Source organism: Paroedura picta, chromosome 3 (genome assembly GCF_049243985.1).
Source record: "Paroedura picta isolate Pp20150507F chromosome 3, Ppicta_v3.0, whole genome shotgun sequence".
In the NCBI taxonomy this organism is placed as follows: Eukaryota; Metazoa; Chordata; class Lepidosauria; order Squamata; family Gekkonidae; genus Paroedura; species Paroedura picta.
In genome coordinates, this window is record NC_135371.1 from 68,253,536 (window position 1) to 68,279,283 (window position 25,748).

Here is a 25,748-nt window from a genome sequence, read left to right on the forward strand (position 1 = left end):
AAATGTTTAGGCACATCTAGAGATGGCCGTAACCAAAGGATAGTGTCTGGGTGGCAGGTTAACATGGATAGAGAGGTTGTCGAGAGGCATTTAGCTGCACTGGATGAGTTCAAATTCCCTGGTCCGGATGAAATGCACCCGAGATTACTCAAAGAACTTTCCAGAGAACTTGCACAGCCCTTGTCCATCATCTTCATAACCTCTTTAAGGACTGGAGATGTTCTAGAGGACTGGAAGAGAGCAAACATTATTCCAATCTTCAAAAAAGGGAGGAAGGATGACCCAGGAAACTACAGACCAGTGAGTCTGACCTCTGTTGTGGGGAAGATAATGGAGCAGATATTAAAGGGAGCGATCTGCAAACATCTGGAGGACAATTTGGTGATCCAAGGAAGTCAGCATGGATTTGTCTCCAACAGGTCCTGCCAGACCAACCTAGTTTGCTTTTTTGACCAAGTAACAGGTTTGCTGGATCGGGGAAATTCGGTTGATGTCATTTACTTGGATTTTAGTAAAGCTTTTGACAAGGTTCCCCATGATGTCTGATGGATAAGTTGAAGGACTGCAATCTGGATTTTCAGATAGTTAGATGGATAGGGAATTGGTTAGAGAACCGCACTCAAAGAGTTGTTGTCAATGGTGTTTCATCAGACTGGAGAGTGGTGAGTAGCGGGGTACCTCAGGGCTCGGTGCTCGGCCCGGTACTTTTTAACATATTTATTAATGATCTAGATGAGGGGGTGGAGGGACTACTCATCAAGTTTGCAGATGACACCAAATTGGGAGGACTTGCAAATACTCCGGAAGATAGAGACAGAGTTCAACGAGATCTGAACACAATGGAAAAATGGGCAAATGAGAACAAGATGCAATTTAATAAAGATAAGTGTAAAGTTCTGCATCTAGATCAGAAAAATGAAAAGCATGCCTACTGGATGGGGGATATGCTTCTAGGTAACACTGTGTGTGAACGAGACCTTGGGGTACTTGTGGTTTGTAAACTAAACATGAGCAGGCAATGTGATGCAGCGGTAAAAAAGGCAAATGTCATTTTGGGCTGTATCAACAGAGGCATCACATCAAAATCACAAGATCTCATAGTCCCATTGTATACGGCACTGGTCAGACCACACCTGGAGTACTGTGTGCAGTTCTGGAGGCCTCACTTCAAGAAGGACGTAGATAAAATTGAAAGGGTACAGAGGAGAGCGAGGAAGATGATCTGGGGCCAAGGGACCAAGCCCTATGAAGATAGGTCGAGCGACTTGGGAATGTTCAGCCTGGAGAAAAGGAGAGGGGACATGATAGCCCTCTTTAAGTATTTGAAAGGTTGTCACTTGGAGGAGGGCAGGATGCTGTTTCTGTTGGCTGCAGAGGAGAAGACACGCAGTAATGGGTTTAAACTTCAAGTACAATGATATAGGCTATATAACAGGAAAAAAAAATTCACAGTCAGAGTAGTTCAGCAGTGGAATAGGCTGCCTAAGGAGGTGGTGAGCTCCCCCGCACTGGCAGTCTTCAAGCAAAGGTTGGATATACACTTTTCTTGGATGCTTTAGGATGCTTAGGGCTAATCCTGCATTGAGCAGGGGGTTGGACTAGATGGCCTGTATGGTCCCTTCCAACTCTATGATTCTATAATTCTATAATTCTATAAATAAAACAATTGGAATCATCTACAGGCTGTGTGGTCAACCCAGACAAGATTAAATACTTAGGCATTAAGAAGCATAGAATCATAGGGCCATTCCGCACCAGGATCTATGTTGTAAATTGGTTGCGGAATGAAAACACGCCATTTTAAATAGTGGAATTCGTTGTTATGCATACCTGCCTTTGTAGTGGAATCCAGTTGTGTTTCTATCGTTTCCCACAGGTTTCCGGTCTCGGCAAAAATCTCTAGCCAGGAAGCAATATTGCAGAGCTTTGTCCTGCCCCCGGCCGTCAATCAAACGAGCAGCCAATAGGCGGTCATTATCATGCTCCCGAAAAGCCCATTTCCCTTTAAGGCAGTTTAAAAAAAAAATACGTTGCAACGAATCTGCGTTGATTCGTTGCAACGGAGAGACCAATCTAGCTAGCGGGTGGCATTTGAGCTGCCGTTTCATCGTTGCCATGCTCCCCCCGAGTGAAAAAAAAATACCCCCCCCCCGCACGGGTGCAATTTTTGGCTGAAAATAAAGGGAAAAATAAAGGGAAAATAAACCAGCAAACGGGGCTGTGTGGTGCTTGGTGACTTAAAACAGCTCTGGGGAGGGACTGCAGCCGGGGAAGCCTCACTGGGTAAATGAAGGCTCGCCGGTGCATTGATCTCCGCTCGCTCCGAGAAAAAAAATGGTGATTGCTTTGCTGGAAGATCAGAGGAGAGAGCCGGGGGGAGGGACTTTGCAGAAACTGCAACAATGGTAATGCACAGAACTTTTCCACTAGTGTTGCAGATTGGTTGCAAGAGTGTAGCGTTTTCCGGAGGGTGAATCCACTTTTTGGGATTTCCCTGAAAGCACTACAACGAAGCGCTTTTTGCGGATTGGTTTCAGGAGTGCGGCAGATTGTCTATGACGTTGTGCATAACTGCAAATTAGAAGCGATTTCAATTTGCCACACTCCTGCTACAAAGAATCTGTGCGGAATGGCCCATAGAGTTGGAAGGGGCCATACAGGCCATTTAGTCCAACCCCCCGCTCAATGCAGGATCAGCCCAAAGCATCCTAAATCATCCAAGAAAAGTATGGATCCAACCTTTGCTTGAAGACTGCCAGTGAGGGAGAGCTCACCACCTCCTTAGGTACCCTATTCCACTGCTGAACTACTCTGAATGTGAAAATCTTTACTGATATCTAGCCTATATCGTTGTACTTGTAGTTTAAACCCATTACTGTGCGTCCTTTCCTCTGCAGCCAACGGAAACAGCATCCTGCCCTCCTCCAAATGACAACCTTGCAAATACTTAAAGAGGGCTATCATGTCCCCTCTCAACCTCCTTTTCTCCAGGCTGATCATTCCCAAATCCCTCAACCTATCTTCATACGGTTTGGTCCCTTGGCCCCAGATCATCCTCGTCGCTCTCCTCTGTACCCTTTCAATTTTATCTAGATCCTTCTTGAAGTGAGGCCTCCAGAACTGCACACAGTACTCCAGGTGTGGTCTGACCAGTGCCGTATACAATGGGACTATGAGATCTTGTGATTTTGATGTGATGCCTCTGTTGATACAGCCCAAAATGACATTTGCCTTTTTTACCGCTGCATCACACTGCCTGCTCATGTTTAGTTTACAAACCACAAGTACCCCAAGGTCTCGTTCACACACAGTGTTACCTAGAAGCATATCCCCCATCCAGTAGGCATGCTTTTCATTTTTCTGACCCAGATGCAGAACTTTACACTTATCTTTATTAAATTGCATCTTGTTCTCATTTGCCCTTGTTTCCATTGTGTTCAGATCTCATTGAACTTTGTCTCTATCTTCTGGGGTATTTGCCAGTCCTCCCAATTTAGTGTCATCTGCAAATTGATGAGTAGTCCCTCCACCCCCTCATCTAGATCTAGACCAAGCACCAAGCCCTGAGGTACCCCGCTACTCACCTCCCTCTAATCTGATGAAACATCATTGACAAAAACTCTTTGAGTGCGGTTCTCTAACCAATTCCCTATCCACCTAACTACTTGAAAATCCAGATTGCAGTCCTTCAATTTATCCAGCAGAACATCATGGGGAACCTTATCAAAAGCTTTACTAAAATCCAAGTAAATGACATCAACCGAATTTCCCTGATCCAGCAAACCTGTTACTTGGTCAAAAAAGGAAACTAGGTTGGTCTGGCAGGACCTGTTGGAGACAAATCCAACCTATATTGGCTAATGCATTGGCAGCTAGTTTCAAGAATGAAGGCAGACTTAAACCAAGAAGATAAACACCTACATTCCTACACTGAATTTGAAACTCAAATAAAAATAAATAAGCCACATCTTCTAAGCCGAATATACAAGTGTCTATTGAGGATGGATACAGAAGACGAACAGGTGAAGAACTGCATAATCAAATGGATGCTGAACTTTAGGCACACAATCCAACATGAGGAATGGGAACAATTATGGTCTAAGACTCTAAAGTTAACCAAATCCCAATACCTAAAAGAGAGCTGGTATAAAATGTTATATAGATGGTATATCACCCCAAAAAATATAAGCAAAATCTCCCAAAAAACAGACGGCAAATTTTGGAGATGCAAAAAAGCTATTGGATCCTATTATCACATGTGGCGGACCTGTGAAGTCATTCAAAAATTCTGGATCAAAGTCCACACCAAGATGCAGATGCTTTATACCACCAAATACGCCAAAATGTTTAAGAGAACTGTTCTTTTACGCAGCAGCGGTGGCTAGGTTGGTAATAGCACAGAGATGGAAACAACCACTGATGCCTGAAATAGAGATATGGATAAGCAAGCTAGAAGATCTTGTTTCAACAGCCAAATTAAAAAACCTGCTCCACAGAGAATCCCCAAATAACTTTCTTCAATGTTGGAAAGGCTTCTTGGCCTTCAGAGAGAAATAATCATATTTTGGTGCAATGAAAAACCAAGCTCAGGCCAAAAGGAATATAATCAAAAACATTCATAAATATTTTTATTTTTAATCTTCATGTATAACTAATTAATAAATAAAGCCATTTATAAAAAACAAAATAAAACAAAATGAACATAATAAAAGGATAAATAAAAAGAATCGTTTATTCCCTTCGCGGTGGTTAAAATTTATTTATCAAATTTGCTTCTTCTATAGAAACGGGCTTAGCACTGGCTGAAGGGACGGTCAGCCTGACCTCTGAATGATTCAGTCCTGCCTTGCTTCTCTCTCTCTTTTCTCTTTCAGAATATTGGAGACTATTTCCCAGGATAAAGATGGAACAAGAAGGCATACGGATCAGACAAGATTATAATTCGTGATTCGGGAGGAAGAAAAGGTCTTCCAACCACCTTCTCCACAGAGCGGAGAGAAGATTGATCAATATCTGCATCCAGATCAGAGAAGACTAGACCTGGAAAAATCCCTATGTAAGAAGATCAGAAAGAAACATATTTGTACAATAGCATTATAATGGCGGTAAAAGGTAAAGGTAAAGGTATCCCCTGTGCAAAGCACCGAGTCATGTCTGACCCTTGGGGTGACGCCCTCTAGCGTTTTCATGGCAGTGCCTTCCCCAGTCATTACCGTTTACCCCCAGTCATTACCATTTTCAGTGCCTTCCCCAGTCATTACCGTTTACCCCCCAGCAAGCTGGGTACTCATTTTACCGACCTCGGAAGGATGGAAGGCTGAGTCGACCTTGAGCCGGCTGCTGGGATTGAACTCCCAGCCTTATGGGCAAAGCTTTCAGACAGCTGCCTTACCACTCTGCGCCACAAGAGGCTCTCTAATGGCGGGGGTATTACAAAATTTGTAATTTGAGGAAATAACAAATATCTTATTTGTACAATTCCTAAAAAACAAAAATAAAAAGTTACAAACAAACAAAAGATATAGGCTAGATATCAGGAAAAAGTTTTTCACAGTCAGAGTAGTTCAGCAGTGGAATAGGCTGCCTAAGGAGGTGGTGAACTCCCCCTCACTGGAAGTCTTCAAGCAAAGGTTGGATACACACTTTTCTTGGATGCTTTAGGATCCTTAGGGCTAATCCTGCGTTGAGCAGGGGGTTGGACTAGATGGCCTGTATGGCCCCTTCCAATTCTATGATTCTATGATTCTGTGATTCTATGATCCCTGTGTTGGCTTTGATTGTGTCGAGCCAGCAGATCCTTTGCGACCACATTTCCATTTGCCACTGACCATGCTGAGCATAAATGATTTTTCTAATGAGCAGAGGAGAATTTGATTACAATCCCTGAGTTTACATGTTGAATTGGGAAGACAGCCAAGCCTTGAACAGCTTCTTCAGTAAAGTATTTTAGTGCTGAGCACAGAAATGAGGCTGTTACAAATTATTTCAAGAAGCTATCACACTTAGCACCAATTCATGTGTGTTCAGTGAGCAGTGAGCTGTCTAAGCCTTTTCCAATGCTCTGCAGCTCAACATCCTGCCTCTAAGTAATGTGCAAAACTTATATCAAGCAGCGAAGACTGCACTCAACTCCATCTCCAGTCCCATGGAGAATTCTGCTCAGCTCCTTCATGATTTCAATACCATCTCAACTGATGGAAATCCTGTATGACCCACATGTCCCCTGTGACTATAGAGCCATGCTTTCAGATGTCATTTTGGGATTTCTTTTCATCCACAGATTGGGAAGTCCTTAATTTCTCTGTGTGTCCATAGAATTTTTACCCCTGCTTTTCACTACCAGAAGAAGTATCTAAGTGGCTTATCACCTTCCCTTCCTTTCCCCACAACAGACACCCTGTGAGGGACATGGGGCTGAGAGAGGTCTGATGTGACTGCTTTGTGAGAACAGCACTATCAGGACGGTCACTGGCCCAAGGTCACCCAGCTGTCTGTATGTCGAGGAGGAGTGAGGAATCAAACCCAGTTCTCCAGGCAAGAGGGTGCAGCTGTTAACCACTACACCAAGCTGGGTCTCCTACCTGTTCTCCTACTTATACTTGGTCTAAGTCTACTGATAAAAGGAGTGCCACAACGATCTTTTATTTATTTGTTTGTTTGTTTATATTTCTATACTAGAGCTCCCTTCCCCCAGCTTTCATGCAAGGAAACAGCTTTCATGCAAGGAAAACAGCTCACTTTTAAACTCAGAACATGGCAATTTTACTTCTGAGGACAGTGTTGTCCTACTAGTGAATTTCCACAGTGATAAATAGCAAATGTAATCAGCCACCCATAATCTAGCTGCCACTTAGCCATACAGTTTATTCATTTATTAATTTAATTTATATACCACCTCTTACTATGATGTCTTAGCACAACAAGACAAAATCAGAGTCCAGTAGCACCTTTAAGACCAACAAAGATTTATTCAAGGTGTGAGCTTTTGAGTGCAAGCACTCTTTCTCAGGGCAGTGTACATAGCACATAGTAAAAGACGAAAACTACATTGAAGGTATTTGCTACAATAAGGAAAAATCATAACAGTCAAAAGAGCAAAATTTCAAAACATAGGGAACATCAGTGAGTTGCCTGGAAGGGATGGGACCAGGTTGTAGGGAGGCCCTGATGCTGGCCTCAACCAAAAGCCTGGCAGAAGAGCTCCATTTTGCAGGCCCTACAGGACTGCTTGAGCTCTGGTAGGGCCTTGATTTTGTTGGGGAGTTCATTCCACTAGGTTGGGGCTACAATCAAGGCCAGGCCAACTTCTTTGGGGTCAGGGATCACCAGCCTGTTGGAATGAATGGAGTGTCTTGCTCTTCAGGTAGTATAGGCAAGCTGACAATCCTTAAGGCAGGGGTAGTCAAACTGCAGCCCTCCAGATGTCCATGGACAACAATTCCCATGAGCCCCTGTCAGCGAACGCTGGAAGGGGCTCATGGGAATTGTAGTCCATAGACATCTGGAGGGCCGGAGTTTGACTACCCCTGCCTTAAGGTATGCATTTGTTAAATGTTTACTGAATCCATAGTGTGTATCATTCCCTTGTTGTTGTTATGTGCGAAGTCGTGTCCGACCCATCGCGACCCCATGGACAATGATCCTCCAGGCCTTCCTGTCCTCTACCATTCCCTGGAGTCCATTTAAGTTTGCACCTACTGCTTAAGTGACTCCATCCAGCCACCTTATTCTCTGTCGTCCCCTTCTTCTTTTGCCCTCGATCGCTCCCAGCATTAGGCTCTTCTCCAGGGAGTCCTTCCTTCTCATGAGGTGGCCAAAGTATTTGAGTTTCATCTTCAGGATCTGGCCTTCTAAAGAGCAGTCAGGGTTGATCTCCTCTAGGACTGACCGGTTTGTTCGCCTTGCAGTCCAAGGGACTCGCAAGAGTCTTCTCCAGCACCAGAGTTCAAAAGCCTCAATTCTTTGACGCTCGGCCTTCCTTATGGTCCAACTTTCACAGCCATACATTGCCACTGGGAATACCATAGCCTTGACTACACGCACTTTTGTTGGCAGGCTGATGTCTCTGCTTTTTAGGATGTTGTCTAGATTTGCCATAGCTTTCCTCCCCAGGAGCAAGCGTCTTTTAATTTCTTTGCTGCAGTCCCCATCTGCAGTGATCTTGGAGCCCAGGAAAATAAAATCTGTCACTATCTCCATTTCTTCCCCATCTATTTGCCAGGAATTGAGAGGGCCGGATGCCATGATCTTTGTTTTCTTGATGTTGAGTTTCAAGCCAACCTTTGCACTCTCCTCCTTCACCCGCATCAACAGGCTCTTTTGTTCCTCTTCACTTTCTGCCATTAGAGTGGTATCATCTGCATATCTGAGGTTGTTGATATTTCTCCCTGCAATCTTGATCCCAATTTGTGACTCCTCTAATCCCGCATTTCTCATGATGTGCTCTGCATACAAGTTAAATAGGCAAGGCGACAGTATACAGCCTTGCCGAACTCCTTTCTCAATTTTGAACCAGTCAGTGATTCCATGTTCAGTTCTCACTGTTGCTTCTTGACCTGCATATAAATTTCTCAAGAGACAAATAAGGTGCTCTGGTATTCCCATCTCTTTAAGAACTTGCCACAATTTGTTGTGCTCCACACAATCAAAGGCTTTAGCATAGTCAATGAAGCAGAAGTAGACGTTCTTCTGGTATTCCCTAGCTTTCTCCATGATCCAGCGTATGTTGGCAATTTGATCTCTAGTTCCTCTGCCTCTTCGAAATCCTGCCTGTACTTCTGGAAGTTCTCGGTCCACATATTGCTGGAGCCTAGCTTGTAGGATTTTGAGCATAACTTTGCTAGCATGAGAAATTATTGCAATGGTGCGGTAGTTTGAACATTCTTTGGCATTGCCCTTCTTTGGGATTGGAATGTAAACTGACCTTTTCCAATCCTGTGGCCATTGTTGAGTTTTCCAAATTTGCTGGCATATTGAGTGTAGCACTTTTACTGCATCGTCCTTTAAGATTTTGAATAGTTCAACTGGAATGTTATCACCACCACTAGCTTTATTGTTGCTTAGACTTCCTAAGGCCCATTTGACTTCACATTCCAGGATGTCTGGCTCCAGGTCAGTAACTACCCCACCGTGGTCATCAGGGATGTTAAGCTCGCTCTTGTATAGTTGTTCTGTATAATTTTGCCACCTTTGTTTAATCTCTTCTGCTTCTGTGAGGTCCCTACCATTTTGGTCCCTTATCATACCCAACTTTGCATGAAACATTCTCTTCATATCTCCAATTTTCTTGAAAAGATCTCTGGTCCTCCCCATTCTATTGTTTTCTTCTATTTGTTTGCACTGTTCATTTAAGAAGACATTCTTATCTCTTCTAGCTTTTCTCTGGAACTCTGCATTCAATTGGGTGTATCTTTCTCTTACTCCCTTGCCTTTTACTTCCCTTCTCTCCTTAGCTATTTGTAAAGCTTCCTCAGACAGCCATTTTGATTTCTTGCATTTCTTTTTCTTTGGGATGGTTTTAGTTGCTACCTCTTGTACAATGTTGCGAACCTCCGTCCATAGTTCTTCAGGCACTCTGTCTATCAGATCTAATTCCTTAAATCTATTTGTCACCTCTACTGTGTATTCGTCGGGGATATGATTTAGTTCATACCTGAGTGGCCTAGTGCTTTTCCCTACTTTCTTCAATTTAAGCCTAAATTTTGCAACAAGAAGCTCATGATCTGAACCACAATCAGCTCCTGGTCTTGTTTTTATTGACTGGATAGAACTTTTCCATCTTTGGCTGCAGAGCACATAGTCAATCTGATTTCTGTGTTGACCGTCTGGTGATGTCCATGTGTAGAGTCGTCTCTTGGGTTGTTGGAAAAGAGTGTTTGCTATGACCATTGTATTCTCTTGACAAAATTCTACCAGCCTGTGCCCTGCTTCATTTTGTAGTCCAAGGCCAAACTTGCCTGTTATCCCAGTTATCTTTTGGCTTCCTACTTTAGCATTCCAATCCCCCATGATGATAAGCACATCATTTTTTGGCGTTGCTTCTAGAAGGTGTTGTAGGGCTTCATAGAACTGATCAACTTCATCCTCTTCAGCAGCAGTGGTTGGGGCATAGACCTGGATCACTGTGATGTCATTCTATCATTTTGGGGATTGTATCCCAAGACTGCTTTTCCTACTCTCTTATTGATTATGAAGGCTACTCCATTTCTTCTGCGAGATTCTTGTCCACAGTAGTATACCTGATGGTCATCTGAATTAAATTCACCCATTCCTGTCCATTTTAGTTCACTGATTCCTAAAATGTCGATGTTCAGTCTTGTCATTTCTTGTTTGACCACGTCCAGCTTGCCTTGATTCATGAATCTGACGTTCCAGGTTCCTATGGAATAAAAATCTTTACAGCATCAGACTGTCTTTTCGTCACCAGTTACTTCCACAACTGAGCGTCCTTTCGGCTTTGGCCCAGTCGCTTCATTCATTCTGGCGCTACTCGTACTAGCTGTCTGCTCATCCCCAGTAGCATATTGGACACCTTCCGACCTGAGGGGCTCATCTTCCGGCGTCATATCGTTATGCCTATTGGAACTGTCCATAGAGTTTTCATGGCAAAGATACTGGAGTGGTTTGCCATTTCCTTCTCCAGTGGATCACCTTTTGTCAGAGCTCTCAGCTATGACCTGTCCGTCTTGGGTGACCCTGCACGGTATAGCTCATAGCTTCACTGAACTACGCAAGCCCCCTTGCCACAACAAGGCAGCGATCCTTGAAGGGGGTATCATTCCCTACTAACCCCAAATTGGGCAAAGCTATGCCATATAAAGAAGTTACTGCAAGCATATTCTGTTCCCAGACAAATGAATACAGTTCCACAGGCTTTACTTTTTCCTGGAAGACAGACAAAATGATATTTAGAAAATGCAGCTCCTCCTCTAAGGTGCTGTTTTGTTTTGATACAATGAGCATTCTCCTTTGTCATCTGTTTTTCGATAACAGCTGGGATTAAGATATCACAAGGTACCTCAAGAATGCTGGTTTCAAGGGCCTTTGCTTTTGGAGAGCCAGCTATGCTGTAATGTTCCTAGAAAGAGACACACACTGCAACTATGCCTGACTTCTTATGGAAAGAAATGTATAAGCATTTTGCTACATTACAGTTCCCAAAGACTCTTTCTGTGGCTAAAGCCATTGGCCACAGAGCTGCAGTTACTGCTAGGTCTTACAATTTATAAAGCATTATTTCATAGAGGAAATTACATTGCTCTTTTTGAGCTACTAACGCTGTAGTTCTTCATGGAGATAAAACTCAATAATGCCTTTGCATGGAATATGTTCATGTGGCATTCTACATACCATCCTGTGTCTTCTAGTTCCTTGGGGTAGATCCCTTCAGCATTGTAACTGGGACATCCCTCTTGCCAATATACACACCACATACTCCATAGCAGTGCAGGTATCACATGGCATGCAGACCTATGTTGCCAAAGGCTAGAGACAGAGCCATTCCGCACAAAGTTGAAAGTGGCTATTTGGTTGCCATTTGAGAAATCGCTACTTAAAGTAGTGAAAATTGGCCGTAACGCACAGCTGCAGTTTTTGTGGAATTTGTCACTTTCACTTTGCGGCACTTTTGTTACCCACAGATTTCCAGTCTCCGTCTTCTCGCCACAAAGGAGGTCCCTTTTTAGCGCTTCTGGCTTCCTGTGGCCGTCAATCAAACTGCAGGGACACCTTTGACCTCCACCCAGAAGCCGAAATCAGGGGGGGGGGTCCCTTAAAAAAAAAAACCGAAAACCCCATAGCAACAAATCATCGTTGAATCATTGGCGCATTTGGACTGGTTTTCCAATGTTTCCTATGAAATAAAGGTTGATGCATTGCTTCCTATAAGAACATTTTGATTAGGGATGCCCCGCCTGTCAGACGTTGCAAGGACTCACAACAAGCTTCTTTGAATAGAAAGCATTTATTGAGAGAAACTTCATACACCTAGACTAGAAAAGTCAAATCTGCCTGAGGACAGATTTGCTTCTCCTTATCAATACAATTCTCCCGCCCAAAACTTGAAAGTTCCCAAGGGAGGGGAGGAAGTAAGAGGAGACAGGTACCATAAAACACAGTGTTACTTTTCACATGTCCTTGGCTGTCTCCGGACCCAGATAAGATGTTATGGTTACAAAATGCAGGCCCAAGCAAAGGGCTTCAAAAGAAAGAACATTCACAGCTTCTAGAGATAACAGCTACATCAACATAGTTTCGGTTTCAAGCAAGCATGCATAATATATGGGCCTGAGGCCTCTAGGCACAGAGCTACAAAGATCAATCTTACTGTCATGGAGAAACTCAGGCTAATTCATGGCAGGGTTTTCTAACAATCCTGACATTCCTCCGCATTAAAACAAACTTCCCTCCCTCACCCCGCATCCACCGGCCGTGGGCACAATGGGAAAGCTCGATGGAACGCATGGAGAAGGCGAGGGGCTTTTACATCCCCCGCCTCTACCCACTCCCTCTCCCCTGAAGGAAAGTCTTTCCAATCCACCAGGTACTGGAGCCAGCCTTTGTGCATACGAGAGTCCAAGATTTGGTTGACTTCGTAGTGGGTGTCTTTGTCAATAAAGACTGGCACTGGCGTTGAGAGCGGAGGGTGCCACACATCTGGCAGGGGGGCACACCGCAGCAAGCTGGAATGAAAAACCGGATGCACATTCCTGTAAGTTTTAGGCAAACCCAATTCAACAGTCACATCATTGATGACCTTTACGATGGGGAAAGGACCCACAAATTTGGGACCCAATTTTTTAGACTTCTGCTGACAACGAAGATTTTTTGTTGAGAGATAGGCTAAGTCTCCCAACTTCCATGTAGGTGCAGGCGCACGTTTTTTGTCTGCTTGTGATTTGTACGCTTGTTTCGCTCCCTCAAGGCTGGAGACAATGGCTGGCCAGGCCGCACTAATGTCTTTGGCCCATTTAGTAACATCAGGAGCTTCAGCAGAAACTAGCTTTCAGGTGGGTGCAGCAATGAGGTCAGTCCCATACACCACCTTGAATGGAGAAACACCCGTGGAGGCATGAACCCCATTGTTGTAAGCAAACTCGGCCAGAGGCAGGAGGGTGACCCAATCATTCTGTTGGTGGTTGATGAAACAACGCAGATATTGTTCTAAAATTTGGTTCACCCATTCCGTTTGTCCATTGGACTCAGGGTGATAGCCCAAGGTCAGGGCTTGTTCCACCCCTAGGAGCTTTAAAAACTCCCTCCAGAACTTGGCAACGAACTGGGGGCCACGATCCGAGAGCAGTCTCCTAGGGATACCATGTAGTCGGAATACGTGGGTCACGAACAGAGAGGCCAATTTGGCCGCCGAGGGCAGACCTACGCAGGGAATGAAGTGAGCTTGCTTTGAAAACGCATCCACTACTACCCAGATCACTGTTTTACCCTGGCTTGGAGGCAAGTCTGTGATAAAGTCCATTGTCACATCGGACCAGGGGCAAGAAGGGGTGGGCAGGGGCTGCAGCAACCCCTGTTTCCTTCCCCCTGGAGGTTTGGACACAAGGCAGGTGGGACATCCTTGCACATATTTCTCCACATCCCCCCTCAAAGTTGGCCATCAGTAGTGTCTTCTGACAAGGTGCAGTGTTTTCACAAAACCAAAATGCCCTGCAGCCTTTGAGTCGTGGCACAATTTCAAAACCTCTCCTCGTGCCGCTGCTGGAACGTAGAGGCGCTCGTCTTTGAAAAACAAGCCCCCCTTGTCGACCAGGGCTGGACGAAGCGAAACAAATTCAGCGTCATGTAGGACTTCCTTCTGTACCCACCCTCCGGGGACCGGGCTTCCCCCCTTTGTTTGACTGCGCGTCATGGCAGCCAACCCCAGCTTCAAAAGAAAGAACATTCACAGCTTCTAGAGATAACAGCTACATCAACATATTCGGTTTCAAGCAAGCATGCATAATATATGGGCCTGAGGCCTCTAGGCACAGAGCTACAAAGATCAATCTTACTGTCATGGAGAAACTCAGGCTAATTCATGGCAGGGTTTTCTAACAATCATGGCACCGCCCACAGTACACGCCCACAGATTACCTGCTTATGTGCACCTAGGCAAACACGTGGTCGGCCTCACTCTTTGTTCTCCTAGCCTCCTGGTCACCGCACAGCTAAACGTTGCAATGGAGAGGATTATTCTTGAGTTGCTGGGTCAGATGCTTGCAATAGCCCTGCGTGTCTGTGCCACCATGTCGCGGAGGAGATCTGCTTACGAGGACTACAGACTACGTGTGGACAGGAGGGTCATCACTAGAAGCCAATCTCTACGGGCATGCGTGGCGGCTAGTTAATGCTGGCAAGCTCTATCAGAGGTCCGGTTCCCCAGACAGTTCTGGGTGGACGAAAGATCCACCGACTGGTGGGAAAATTTTGTCTGGTCTCGCTGGGATGATGACCACTGGATTGCTAACTTCAGAATGTCAGGGGGAACATTTTTTGAAATCGTGGAAGCTCTCCGTGGGCGCATGGAAAGGCAAGTAACTGGCATGCGGCGCCCTATTCCAGTGGAAAAAAGGGTGGCAGCCGCCTTGTGGTACTTGGCCACCCCATAGTACTTCTGGACAGTTGCCCAGAAATTCGGATTAGGAGTCTCCACGGTTGGCGAGATCCTGCTGGAGTTCTGCTTCGCCATGGAGGCTGAATTGTACAGCAAAGTGGTGTGCCTCGGAGACCGGCTTGAAGCGGTGGGTGTCCTTTTAATCCCTTTGCCCTATAATTTTTTTTCTTGTTTGACAGATGAGCAACGAATACACGATGCGCCCCACGTTAACTTTGAACCCTGATTTCTATTCTTTTCTTTTGCTTTCTTCAGAGTATGGATGGGTTGGCCAGGCTGGGATTCCCGCATTGTTTTGCTGCTGTCGATGGAAGCCACATCCCTATCCGTGCACCCGAGGGAAGCATAAAGGAGTACGGGAACAGGAAGGACTTTTGTTCTGTTCTCCTGCAAGGAACCGTGGACTTCTCCAGATGGTTTATAGATGCCGAGATGGGGTGGAGTGGGAGGAGGCATGATGCCCTTGTGTTCCGTGAGTCAAACCTCAGGAAAACTATGGACGAAGGGGTCTTTGTACCCGGCAACCCCACCGCCACCATAGAGGGAGTGCGTGTCCCGGCCTTGGTGCTCGGAGATGGAGCCTACCCTGTATGCCTCTGGCTCATGACTCCCTATAAGCGGCCAAGGACAAATGTGCAGAGCTACTACAACCTCCGGCACTCCTGGGCAAGGAATGTCGTGGAGCGTGCCTTTGGCCGTTTGAAGGCTCGGTTCTGTTGCTTGATGTCCAGACTACATGTGCATATAGACAATGTGACTCCGTTGGTCATCGCATGTGTCATTTTGCACAACATCTGCGAGGACAAGGGACATCACATCCCCTTCCCTGGGGCTGAACCAGAACCTGTAGTCATGTTCTTTGTTTGACCTTGTCTTGTGTGGTTTGATTGCATCCCTCTGGTCCAAAAGCACTTTGACAGACCTCAATGCCTCACTGTAGTAACTCCCCACTGAAATTGACAAACACAATACGGAAGCGCTGTACAGGGTTGGGGAAGCCGGTAGCCAGGAAGTTTTGGCGACCCCTGTCAAACTGGAGGATCGAACCACATGTTCCAGGGAATAATTTCATTGGTGGACAACATTGATACATTTGAACTTTTGGAGGCTGATGGGAGCAACGCATATTCATTGCCTAACCATCATTCCCAAAATGTCGAAGGCACGGAAGGGATGTTTTTGGCAGTGCGCTGAGGCTGAGGCACTTTTAGAACTGGTGCAGCAGTCTAAAAGCGTTGGCTGTCTGATGTCCAGCACCCATTGCCACACCAAGGGTGCATACGAGGTGCTGGCAAGCCGGATGAGGAAGAGGGGCTATGTCCGGACCTGGGAGGAGGTCCAGACAAAATTCAAGCTTGACTTTTTAAACAGCCTGGAGCAGTGGGGGGGGGGGGTCCAGAGCCCAGTGGCTGAACAGTCTTCCACAACCAGATGATGGTGATCTGGGAGAAGGCTGGGAAGCCACCCCCGGAAATGAGGAGACATATGTGTGAGTACTGCCTCCCTTATATATACTTTTATCCTTAAGCATTATACTTTTAGCCTTAAGCATTAGTTGACTGTTTCTGGCCTCTTTTCCCAAATTGTACTGCCTGCTTTGAGACAGCATTAAGATGCTGTCATTTACAGCTGAGAAGGCCAGCCAGCAATGTAAAATCATTTTGTAAATGCACTGCTACTAGACTTTACCATAGGGCTGATGCGATTATCCTTAATGCTCTGAGTGCCATGTGGTCTTCTAGTGTGTGTTGTTTTGTGTCTGCGTGCTTAATGTTATGATATCTTGTTTCCTCTACATAGCCACACAGTCCCCTGCCAAACTTTCCCAGGCCAGAGCCAGCCAGGAGGAGGAGGAGGAAGATGACGAGGAGCCTTCCACCTCTGCTAAGGCAACAGGTGAGAAATATATAATTCTTTGAGGGAGACCCATGTGTGTGTACACTAGGGTTGTGCATCGAGGCCCCGATTCGAACCATTTCGGATCCGAATCGGCCCGATTCGGACCGTTTCGGATGTGAAACGGCCCGATTCGGCCCGATTCGGACCGGTCCGAATCGATTCGGGGCCCAATGCAGGTCAATGGAGGCCATTGACTTGCATTGAAAGGCTCCTAATCGATTCGGAGCTGTCCGAGCCGATTCGGGGCCAATGCAAGTCAATGGAGGCCATTGACTTGCATTAGAGCCTCCCAAATCGTTTCGGACGTTTCGGGGCCAATGCAAGTCAATGTCTCAATTGACTTGCATTGGAAAGCCTTCCCCTGCCTTCCCCGGGGGCTGGGAGGGAGGGGGTGCAAGTTGCACCCCTGAAACTTCTTGGGGATCTCAGGGAGGGTCTTCCCTGAGTCCCCTGAAAGTTTCAAGAAGATTGGACCATGGGGTCCAATGCTACGGGCTCCCAAAGAAGGTGCCCCTATCCGCTCCATTGGTTACAATGGAGCATCAGGTTCTCTAGGCTGAACATGTTTCTCCATAGACTTCTATGGGGGATGTTCCTTGGGAGCCCCCAGGATGGGACCCCCTGGTGCAATCTTCCTGAAACTTGCAGGGGATGGAGGGAAGAGCCCCCAGATATCCCCTGCAAGTTTCATGAAGATTGGACCAAGGGGTCCCCATCCTATGGGCTCCCAAAAGCGTGAGAAAAAAATGATTACAGAACAAGGAAATTGGCAATTTACCTGCTGAAATCATTTTTTTCTCACGCTTTTGGGAGCTCATAGGATGGGGACCCCTTGGTCCAATCTTCATGAAACTTGCAGGGGATCTCTTGGGGGGGGTCTTCCTGGCAACAGCCCTGGCAGCAGCAAAAAGACACATTCCCCCCCCCAGAAGTCCACACACGGCGCAGTGGACACTGGTGGGGAATCCAACAACCTAACAGGCCACCGCCTTAAACCACCTCTAACCCAACTGCTCTACTCAGGCCACATCCTGAGAGAGCCCTGGCAGAGCTGTTCTGGGAGAACAGCCCTGGCAGCAGCAAAAAGACAAATTGGCGCACGCACAACAACAAACTCCTCCTGGGCACCCACTGAGAAATGCTCAGTTACGTCTTGGGTTTACCTTGAGCTCTAAGGCTCACTTTGGGGCTGGGAAAAGTTTTCCAAATGGGTGGCATGACTGAGGGACCCAGATTTAATCTCTGGCCCTCTGGTGATTGCAGAATTTCTGTTTGTGTGGTTGGGGGGGGGGCAATTTAGATTGGCCAGGGCACTGGTCCTGTCTGAATTTTTACCTTGGGCGAGCGTTTTTCATCCCCGCCACCCAGAACAGACTCAGAGGGGATGCAGTCACAGCAATTCTGTGCTCACCTCAGTCCTCCTCCAAGAATAGTTCTGGATGGCCAAGAGCCGGCAAGTTGACCTTGAGGAAGACCAATTGCTGGACTCTTTCGGGCGCCAGGCGGGAGCGATACTCGCAGACGGTGCTGCTAGCATGAGAAAATGCCCGCTCGCTCTGGACGCTCGTTGGCGGGCACGAAAGGTAGACACGGGCCAGGCGGGAGAGGGCCGGCCAGACCGCCTCCATCCTGGCCCAGTATCTCAAGGGACAGGCGTTCTCGGACTCCTGGGGCTCACCGAGGTAAGCCCTCACCATCCCAGACGCACTGTCCTCCCTCGGGCACCCGCTGCCCTCAAGAGAAGGAGTGGGCTGGAGGAACCCCAGCAAGAAGTTGCCCTGCTCAGCCTTCTCGCTAGGGTGGCCCGCAGTGGCTGATGTGCCAGCAGAGGCTGGGGGGGAAGGAGCAGCGGACGTGCTGGCTCCTTCCTCCCCTGCCTGGCCTGACACCTCAGCCTCCTTGGACTTCCACCAGGCAAGCCTCTGAATGAGCAGCTCGCGCCATTCAGGAAGGCTCCTCTCCCTCTCTGCTAAGCTGCCCTTGATGCGCGGATCACACACGGCAGCGAGCCTGTATGTCACAGACTTGCAGAGGGGTTCGAAGCGGCTCTCAAGCCCTCTCAGAAGCCTCCTCGCAAGCGCGCGCACGGCTGGAACAATGTCTGCACGTCCTCGAGCCGGGTCCAGGAAGGGGGCCAGCACCACACGGGCCTTGTGGACCATGGGCACGACCAGACCCAAACTCGCTGTGTCAGACGAGAGCATCTCCGTGGAAGTCTTGAAGGGCCCAAGCACTTCCACGGTCTGAGAAATGATCTCCCACTCTCGGTGGGTGAGCCACTCCCCAGGCATAAACATCCTCGTCTCCTGGCCAAGGGCATCTAAGGCTCTCCTCTGCTCCACCAAGCGCTCAAGCATGGCGCGGGTGGAGTTCCAGCGCATGCTGACATCTCTGATAAGGCAGTGCTGCAGCACGCCCATCAGGACCTGCTTTCTCTCCAGCCTTGAGACGTCGTACGAGCTGTGAGAGAAATGCGCCACGATCTTCCGGCACTTCTCGATGAGATGCCTGAAGTCAATGGCTTCGGCGGATGAACCGGTTCCCTTGGAGCCGATCCCAAGGGCATCCTTAACCACGAGGTGGAGAAGGTGGGCCGCACAGGAGATGTGCTTCAGGCCCATGCCCTTGACCGCCTTGGTCATGTTGAGGGCACCATCTGTCACCAAGAAGCCCTTGGTGATCCCCGTCCCACTGCCTACCCAGCCATCTACCATTCTACAAATGGTGCCCTCGATGTTGTCTGCCGTGTGCCACACATCGAAGGGTTCGATGTGCAGCAAGGCATGGCGATAGCCTGCCCGGCAGCCCTCATCCTGCCTAACAGGCTCAACCCCACCCAGCACCTCCCGTACGTCCCACCAATGCGCAGTCAGCGAGATGTATGCATCTTGCGCATGACATGACGTCCATATGTCCGAGGTGAAGTGTACGGTCCCTGAAGCTCGGGACATCTCTACCTCTACCCGGCACCTGGCTGCCCTATAAAGAGAGGGCAACACTGTCCTGCTAATCGTGGTACGACTAGGAGGCGTGTACCAGAGGTGGATATGCGACGGCATAGTCGGTGGAAGTACATGTCGTCGGCCAGACGAAAGGGGTACCCACCCACGGCCATTAGCGCAGCTATGTCATGGTTCATGGCCCTACACCCTACCTCAAACCCCCCCTTTTGGCATGCCACTGCCAGCCCGGACAAGCATCTCCACCATGGTCGCTTGCCTGCCTCTAACTCCACCCGCCCCCTGAGAAGAACTCTTAGGGAGAGCTCTCGAGGTGGAGGTCCCAGGGAGACTCTCCAGCCCCGTGCTGGTAGGTTGTGCCTGCGCAGGCACCCCACTGCCAGCCTGTCTCTCCCCCTGAAGCAGGACAGCCTGGTGGTGCCTCTTCAGGTGGTTCATGAGGCCGCTAGTCGTGTAGTGGCGCTCCTGCCTTCCACGACTAACCCTCTGCCTACAGAGCTGGCACTCTGCTAGGTGGGTTCCCTCCACTGTCTGGAAGTAATTCCAGACTTTGGAGCCTTTGGACGACGCAGGCTGGCTTGCAGCCTGCGAAGTCCTCTGAGCTGCCTCCTGTGAGGAGCTCGGGCCGGACACACCGTGTCCTGAGGTGGGGACAGAAGGAGGTGAGAGAGGGGGAAGGGGTCGAGATGGCGGGGCAGGGGGTGCCACCTCCATCTCTCCCTCTTGCACCACCTCTACCATCTGCTCCTGTCCCCCCCCCCCAACTGAAGCCTGCTGGATCCTGGAGGAGAAAGGGGAGTAGACTGGCGGGCCAGTCCCTCACCCATCTCCTCCAGGGCTCCCTGCACCCCCGAGGTGATGCCTGGGGACATGAAGGACAAGCCACTCATGTCCCCAAGGCTCACCCCGAGGGAGAGATCAGGCAACTCCTCCTGACACCCCCATGCCTCACTAGCAAAAGGAGCGGCACGAGGGGCTGCCTGATCAGCAGGCTCTGCAGAAGTGCCAGCAAAGACCCCTGCCTGCCGCACCTTAGAAGGGGGTGCCCCGGCAGCCGCCTCAATAAAGAGACCCTTTATTGTACCACTCCAGCCAGAGGTCGGAGTGGTGGAAGGTCGACCCAAGACAGGCCTCTTCTTAGGTGGGGGGAAGGACGCTTCCTTCCCCCTCTCACTCCCCTCCACCCCTCTGGTTTTCTGTAGGGCCTAGCCTGACCTTCCTTCTTCCCACTCATGTTCCCTTGGACAAACTTTTCCTACTAACTGTCTGTAATCTAAGACACAGGGAAATTTGAGGCCCTACCACTAACTGCCCTAACACTTGTTTCTAAGGAAACCTTGACACTTATAAAACCCTCCCACCAGCTACCTGTTTAGTTTTTTTAGACCCTACGCTGACCTAACTTCTATGGAGTTTTCCTGCTCTCTCTCTCTCTCTCTCTCTCTCTCTCTCTCTCTCTCTCTCTTTTTTGTTAAACTAAAGGAACCTGTCTGGTCCTAGCTAAGTATAACTGGCCCTACCTAACCTACAGCAGGGAAAAATTAGGAAAAAAAAACCTTTTTAGACTTTTAAAGTGTTTTAAACTACCTGAGTGTTACTAGCTAGAAGGAAGGCTGGAGCAGATTTGTGCACCAAGCCCCCACCTGATCTGCTAAGAAGAACCCCTAAACCTGTTGGCCTCTAAATCAATTCCTGTCTCTACCAGGAAAGCTGGCCTTCAATAAGGCACAGCCCCTGCTGGTTTAAATGTTTTTTTAACTATTAAGAAAATACAATTTTAACCTAAAACCCAAATCACTGTTCTCTTATAAAAATCCTATCTGGCTACTTAGGAAAGAAACTATCTATTCTAAAAAATTATTTGCACTTTATAATTTCTCCTAACACTATGGATTTTACTGCCTATTTAAAGGGTCACTAATTGGACACCCCAAGAAGAATGCAGCAATTCCCCCCAGGAAGGAAACAAACAATCCCCAAAACACCAACCAGCTGCCAGCCACCTAGGGCACTCTCCCAAAGGTGGCAACCAAGCAAAAGTGGCCCTGCAAGGCCCAAACTGCCAAATCAAACCAAGCCTAGCCTAGGCCAACCAAACAGCTTCTGCAAACAACCAGCAGCCACCCAGGGCACTCCCCCAAGGGTGGCCACCAAGAAAAACTTGCCCCGCAGGGCCCTAACCAAACAAGCTAACTCTACCAAAGAAACAGCTCCCAACAAACAAGCAGCAGCCACCCAGGGCACTCCCCCAAAGGTGGCTGGCAAAAACTGGCCCTGCAAGGCCCTAAGCTAAACCAACCTAACAAACACAACCTAACAAACTAAACTAAACTAAACTAAAGAACAAACTAAACTAAAACTAGCCCCCCACCAAAAAAACACCTACACACCTATCAAACAACCAGCTGCCACCCAGGGCACGAAGCCCAAAGGTGGCAACTGAGGAAACCTGTAGAAAAAAACCCAAAACAACCAACCCCCCCCCAAAAAAAAACAACCAGAAACAAGGCAACTTTAAAATACAAGCCCCAACCCCCACCCCAAAAATACTTTTACAAAAAACAAAACAGCAAACAGTTATCAACAGAAAACAGCAAACACAATTCCCCAACCCCCCCCCCAGGCCCCCACCCACAGAAACCCAAAGGCAAAAAACTTTTGAAAAGAGGAGAGAGAGAGAGGGAGAGAGAGAGGGGGGAAAATAGAGAAAAATAGAAAAGCAGAAGAAAAAAACCCCTAAAACAAACTATTGCTGTCTTCTCCAGCGCAGAGTCCACAGCCAGGTCCAGAAGTCCACCCAGGAGAGGAGGCAGGCAGGCAGGCAGGCTGCTCAACCAAGCAGGAGCTTAGGAGCAGCACACAGCCAGCCAGCCAGCCAGAGCTCAAAGTGAGCTCCAGCAAGCAGCCCCTTGCTTTAAGTAGCCTCCTCCCGGGCAGGCTACAAAGCAAGGGGATTTAAAAATAAAAAGTCTTCTGTGAGTGGCCAGAATGCCTGAGCTGAAAAGCTACAGGCATTCTGATTGGCCACTCACTCCCCCCTCCCCCCGCCGCCATTTTAGGCGGCAAAAAAATACATTTAAAAAAAATAAAAGCCAGACAGCAGAGAGGCTTCAGGCACCGCCTGCCTGAAGCCTCCGACTCATGCCGAATCGCCGAATCTCGGCGATTCGGACCGCTAGGGGGAGCCAGAGGTCCGATTCGGACCGTTTCTGGCTCGGAAACGCCCGAATCGGCCCCGATTCGGGCATTTATGAATCCGAATCGCCCATCCTTAGTGTACACCCAAAGATCCCATAATGGAGCCTTATGTGTTCCTTTTACCTGTACTTTCTAGAAGACACAACTAAGGCAAGGATACAGAGGCTGGAAGCCAGGCTTGCATCCCTAGAGGGCCTATTAGAGAGGCAGAGGACAGAGTGTGAGTACTGTACCAGTGCTGTGGTGTGGGTTGGGCTCCTAATGCCTATCTAGATGTATATGGCTTATCATCTCTTTCCCATCCATTTGCAGGGCAGGCAGCCATGGCAGAAATGAGAGGGGAGATGGAGAGGCAGGGCCAGGAATTGGAGCGGATGAGGCAGAAGGAGGAGAATGAATGTAGGTTCTGAAACCCACCCCCAAACCTCTGCTAAATTTCCTAAAAACTGAACCCATGTAAAATGAAATCTAAAAAAAAAACTGAGGCATTAATGTGTGGGTTTTTTTTCCTTAACAGTGAAAAGGAGGGCAGAGGAGAAGGAGGAGGAAGAAACCTGGAGGAGAAAAATTCGGGGCTCGATATCCCGGCAAGGGCAGCTGCTAAGGGAAATTAAGGAGAAGGGAGGCAAAAGGCCCTCGCTGCCAATCCAAAAAACAGAGGGCAAGAAATGTAAGGGGAAACGGGGAGGGGGCCCCAAGGATGAAGAAGGTGGTGCAGGAGACGGTACAAGCGCTGTTTAGTTTTGTGGTTTGGGTAGGGGTTGGGGTGGGGGTGGGGTGGGGGGCTCCAAGTTGCATTCCCTCCCTGATTGTTAATGTTTTTGTTGTAAAAATAAACTTTGTTATTCTGTTTTAAAATACAAGTCCTGCGTGACTCCTTGAATTCACTCCCCTTTCACCTCCAACCCACAGAACACAACCAGTTTAAACACATTCACTAGAAAGGCCACTTTTGGCCTGCCTAATTCTAAAGTAAGGTACACAGAGACATAGGCAAAAATATAAACTTTATTTTTTAAACAGAACCCAACAGAGAACACATTCAAAACCAAAACTTGTCTAAACTAAGAGGGGGAGAACTTGTCCGCTGGTTTTATTTTCCTCTTTCCCAGAACTGTCCTCCTGCAAGTCTGGGTACTAGCGTTTTGAGAGGGGGTTGGTGGAGTGGGGGGGGGATCATGGTCACATTTATTTGAGGAGGGTTTGCAGTTTGTCTGTCCTCTTTCGCCTCCATGACCATGGCCACCCTCTCCAGAAGTCCCCTGATGAGGCGCATCTCCTGGAAACTTTCGCAGAGGGATTCGTTGGACTCCCTGAAGATCTCCCTCATTTGTCTTCCCTCCTGGAGCTGGAGATCATACATAGACTGCTCAAAGGTGGCAGCACGCCACGTGCCCTCCTGGCCAACATTGGTCAAAAGGGAGATGCGCCTCAGCCTCGTGCGTTCCCTCTGCAGCCTCTCCTCTGCTGGGAGTGCCCCTCTAGGGACATCAGGGGGTGGGCTGGCAGGACTCAGGGGGCTTCCTCCTCCTCTGAAAGAGCCTCTGTGGAAAAAAATGAGAATTTGAACCATTAGTGTCAATGATACAACCAACACTGCCTAGTGAGCACATGGTTAGTGTTTTTTGTCTATTTTTACAGCAATACTCCCAACACTGCCTAGTGAGCACATGGTTAGTGTTTTTTGCCTATTTTTACAGCAATACTCCCAACACTGCCTAGTGAGCACATGGTTAGTGTTTTTTGCCTATTTTTTACAGCAATACTCCCAACACTGCCTAGTGAGCACATGGTTAGTGTTTTTTGCCTATTTTTTACAGCAATACTCCCAACACTGCCTAGTGAGCACATGGTTAGTGTTTTTTGCCTATTTTTACAGCAATACTCCCAACACTGCCTAGTGAGCACATGGTTAGTGTTTTTTGCCTATTTTTTACAGCAATACTCCCAACACTGCCTAGTGAGCACATGGTTAGTGTTTTTTGCCTATTTTTTACAGCAATACTCCCAACACTGCCTAGTGAGCACATGGTTAGTGTTTTTTGCCTATTTTTTACAGCAATACTCCCAACACTGCCTAGTGAGCACATGGTTAGTGTTTTTTGCCTATTTTTTACAGCAATACTCCCAACACTGCCTAGTGAGCACATGGTTAGTGTTTTTTGCCTATTTTTTACAGCATTACTCCCAACAATGCTTAGTGAGCACATAGTTAGTGGTTTGTATAATTGTCCTGCTGTTATGGCTAGAAAGGAACAGTTCATGCATGCTCACCCTCTCAAATCTCTAGGAGCCTGCGATGGGCAGGAGATCCAGGCACCCTACACTCCTCCTCCTGTGTTCCCGGGATGAAATCTGTAAAACCAAAAAGAAAAATGGTTTTAAGAACAAAGGGTAGTACAGGTAGCTTCCACACTCACCATGAGCAACATAGAGGTACCTTCTTCTTTCTCCTAGCAGACAAACTGCCTCCTGCACAAACAGAAAAGCACAAAGCAGTTTACACAGCACCCAATTATTCTCAGAAATACTAACCAAGGTTTGTTGATGCCCCCGAATTGCTATCATGGTCGCCAATAGCGGTTGACTCGCAGGGCTTTGTGCCTGGCAGCTGAGTTTCTGTGGACAACAGCAGACAATAGTGAAAAAGGAGCAAGCACACAACCTGAACTACACAGCATGCTCCCAAAGTAGTACCCAGAAGAAGTGCAGAAGGCCTATAGTTGAGGCAAGCTGCAAATCTTCCAGGGGGATTAGTTAAACATTACCTTTTAAAATCAAAGCTACCATAGCAAACAAAAAAGTCTACATACGGCCTAGCATATTAAGCATTGCAACGAATACATGCGAAAACGATTCCTAAACGTTAGATCACTAAGAACTCACATTTGTACAAAGCTAAAAGTGCTTACTGGAGGCAAGGGGTGTCTGCTGCAGCACATTGGTTTCCTCGCCACGGACGATGGCAAGCAGGTCCAATGTGATGAGGTCCGCCCCACGTTGCTGGATCTGAGGAGGAGGCCGAACGGTCTTCCCCGACGAGGTGCCCTCTCCTGGGTCTTCTGCAACGGCTGGTCCCTCCA

General features: G+C 47.8%; 1 long non-coding RNA gene across 2 annotated transcripts in view; it reads left to right on the plus strand.

The window, feature by feature from the left end:
- The window catches only part of LOC143831137 (uncharacterized), a 33,220-nt gene extending 9,843 nt beyond the window's left edge, over positions 1 to 23,377 (plus strand). The window contains exons 2-6 of one of the 2 annotated variants that reach the window (XR_013228744.1): positions 4,875 to 5,056; positions 16,409 to 16,504; positions 22,802 to 22,885; positions 22,978 to 23,064; positions 23,183 to 23,377. This is a non-coding gene — a long non-coding RNA (uncharacterized LOC143831137). The remainder of the gene's footprint in view (positions 1 to 4,874; positions 5,057 to 16,408; positions 16,505 to 22,801; positions 22,886 to 22,977; positions 23,065 to 23,182) is intronic. The other variant, XR_013228745.1, reaches the window with a different exon arrangement.
- Positions 23,378 to 25,748: the final 2,371 nt, after the last annotated feature.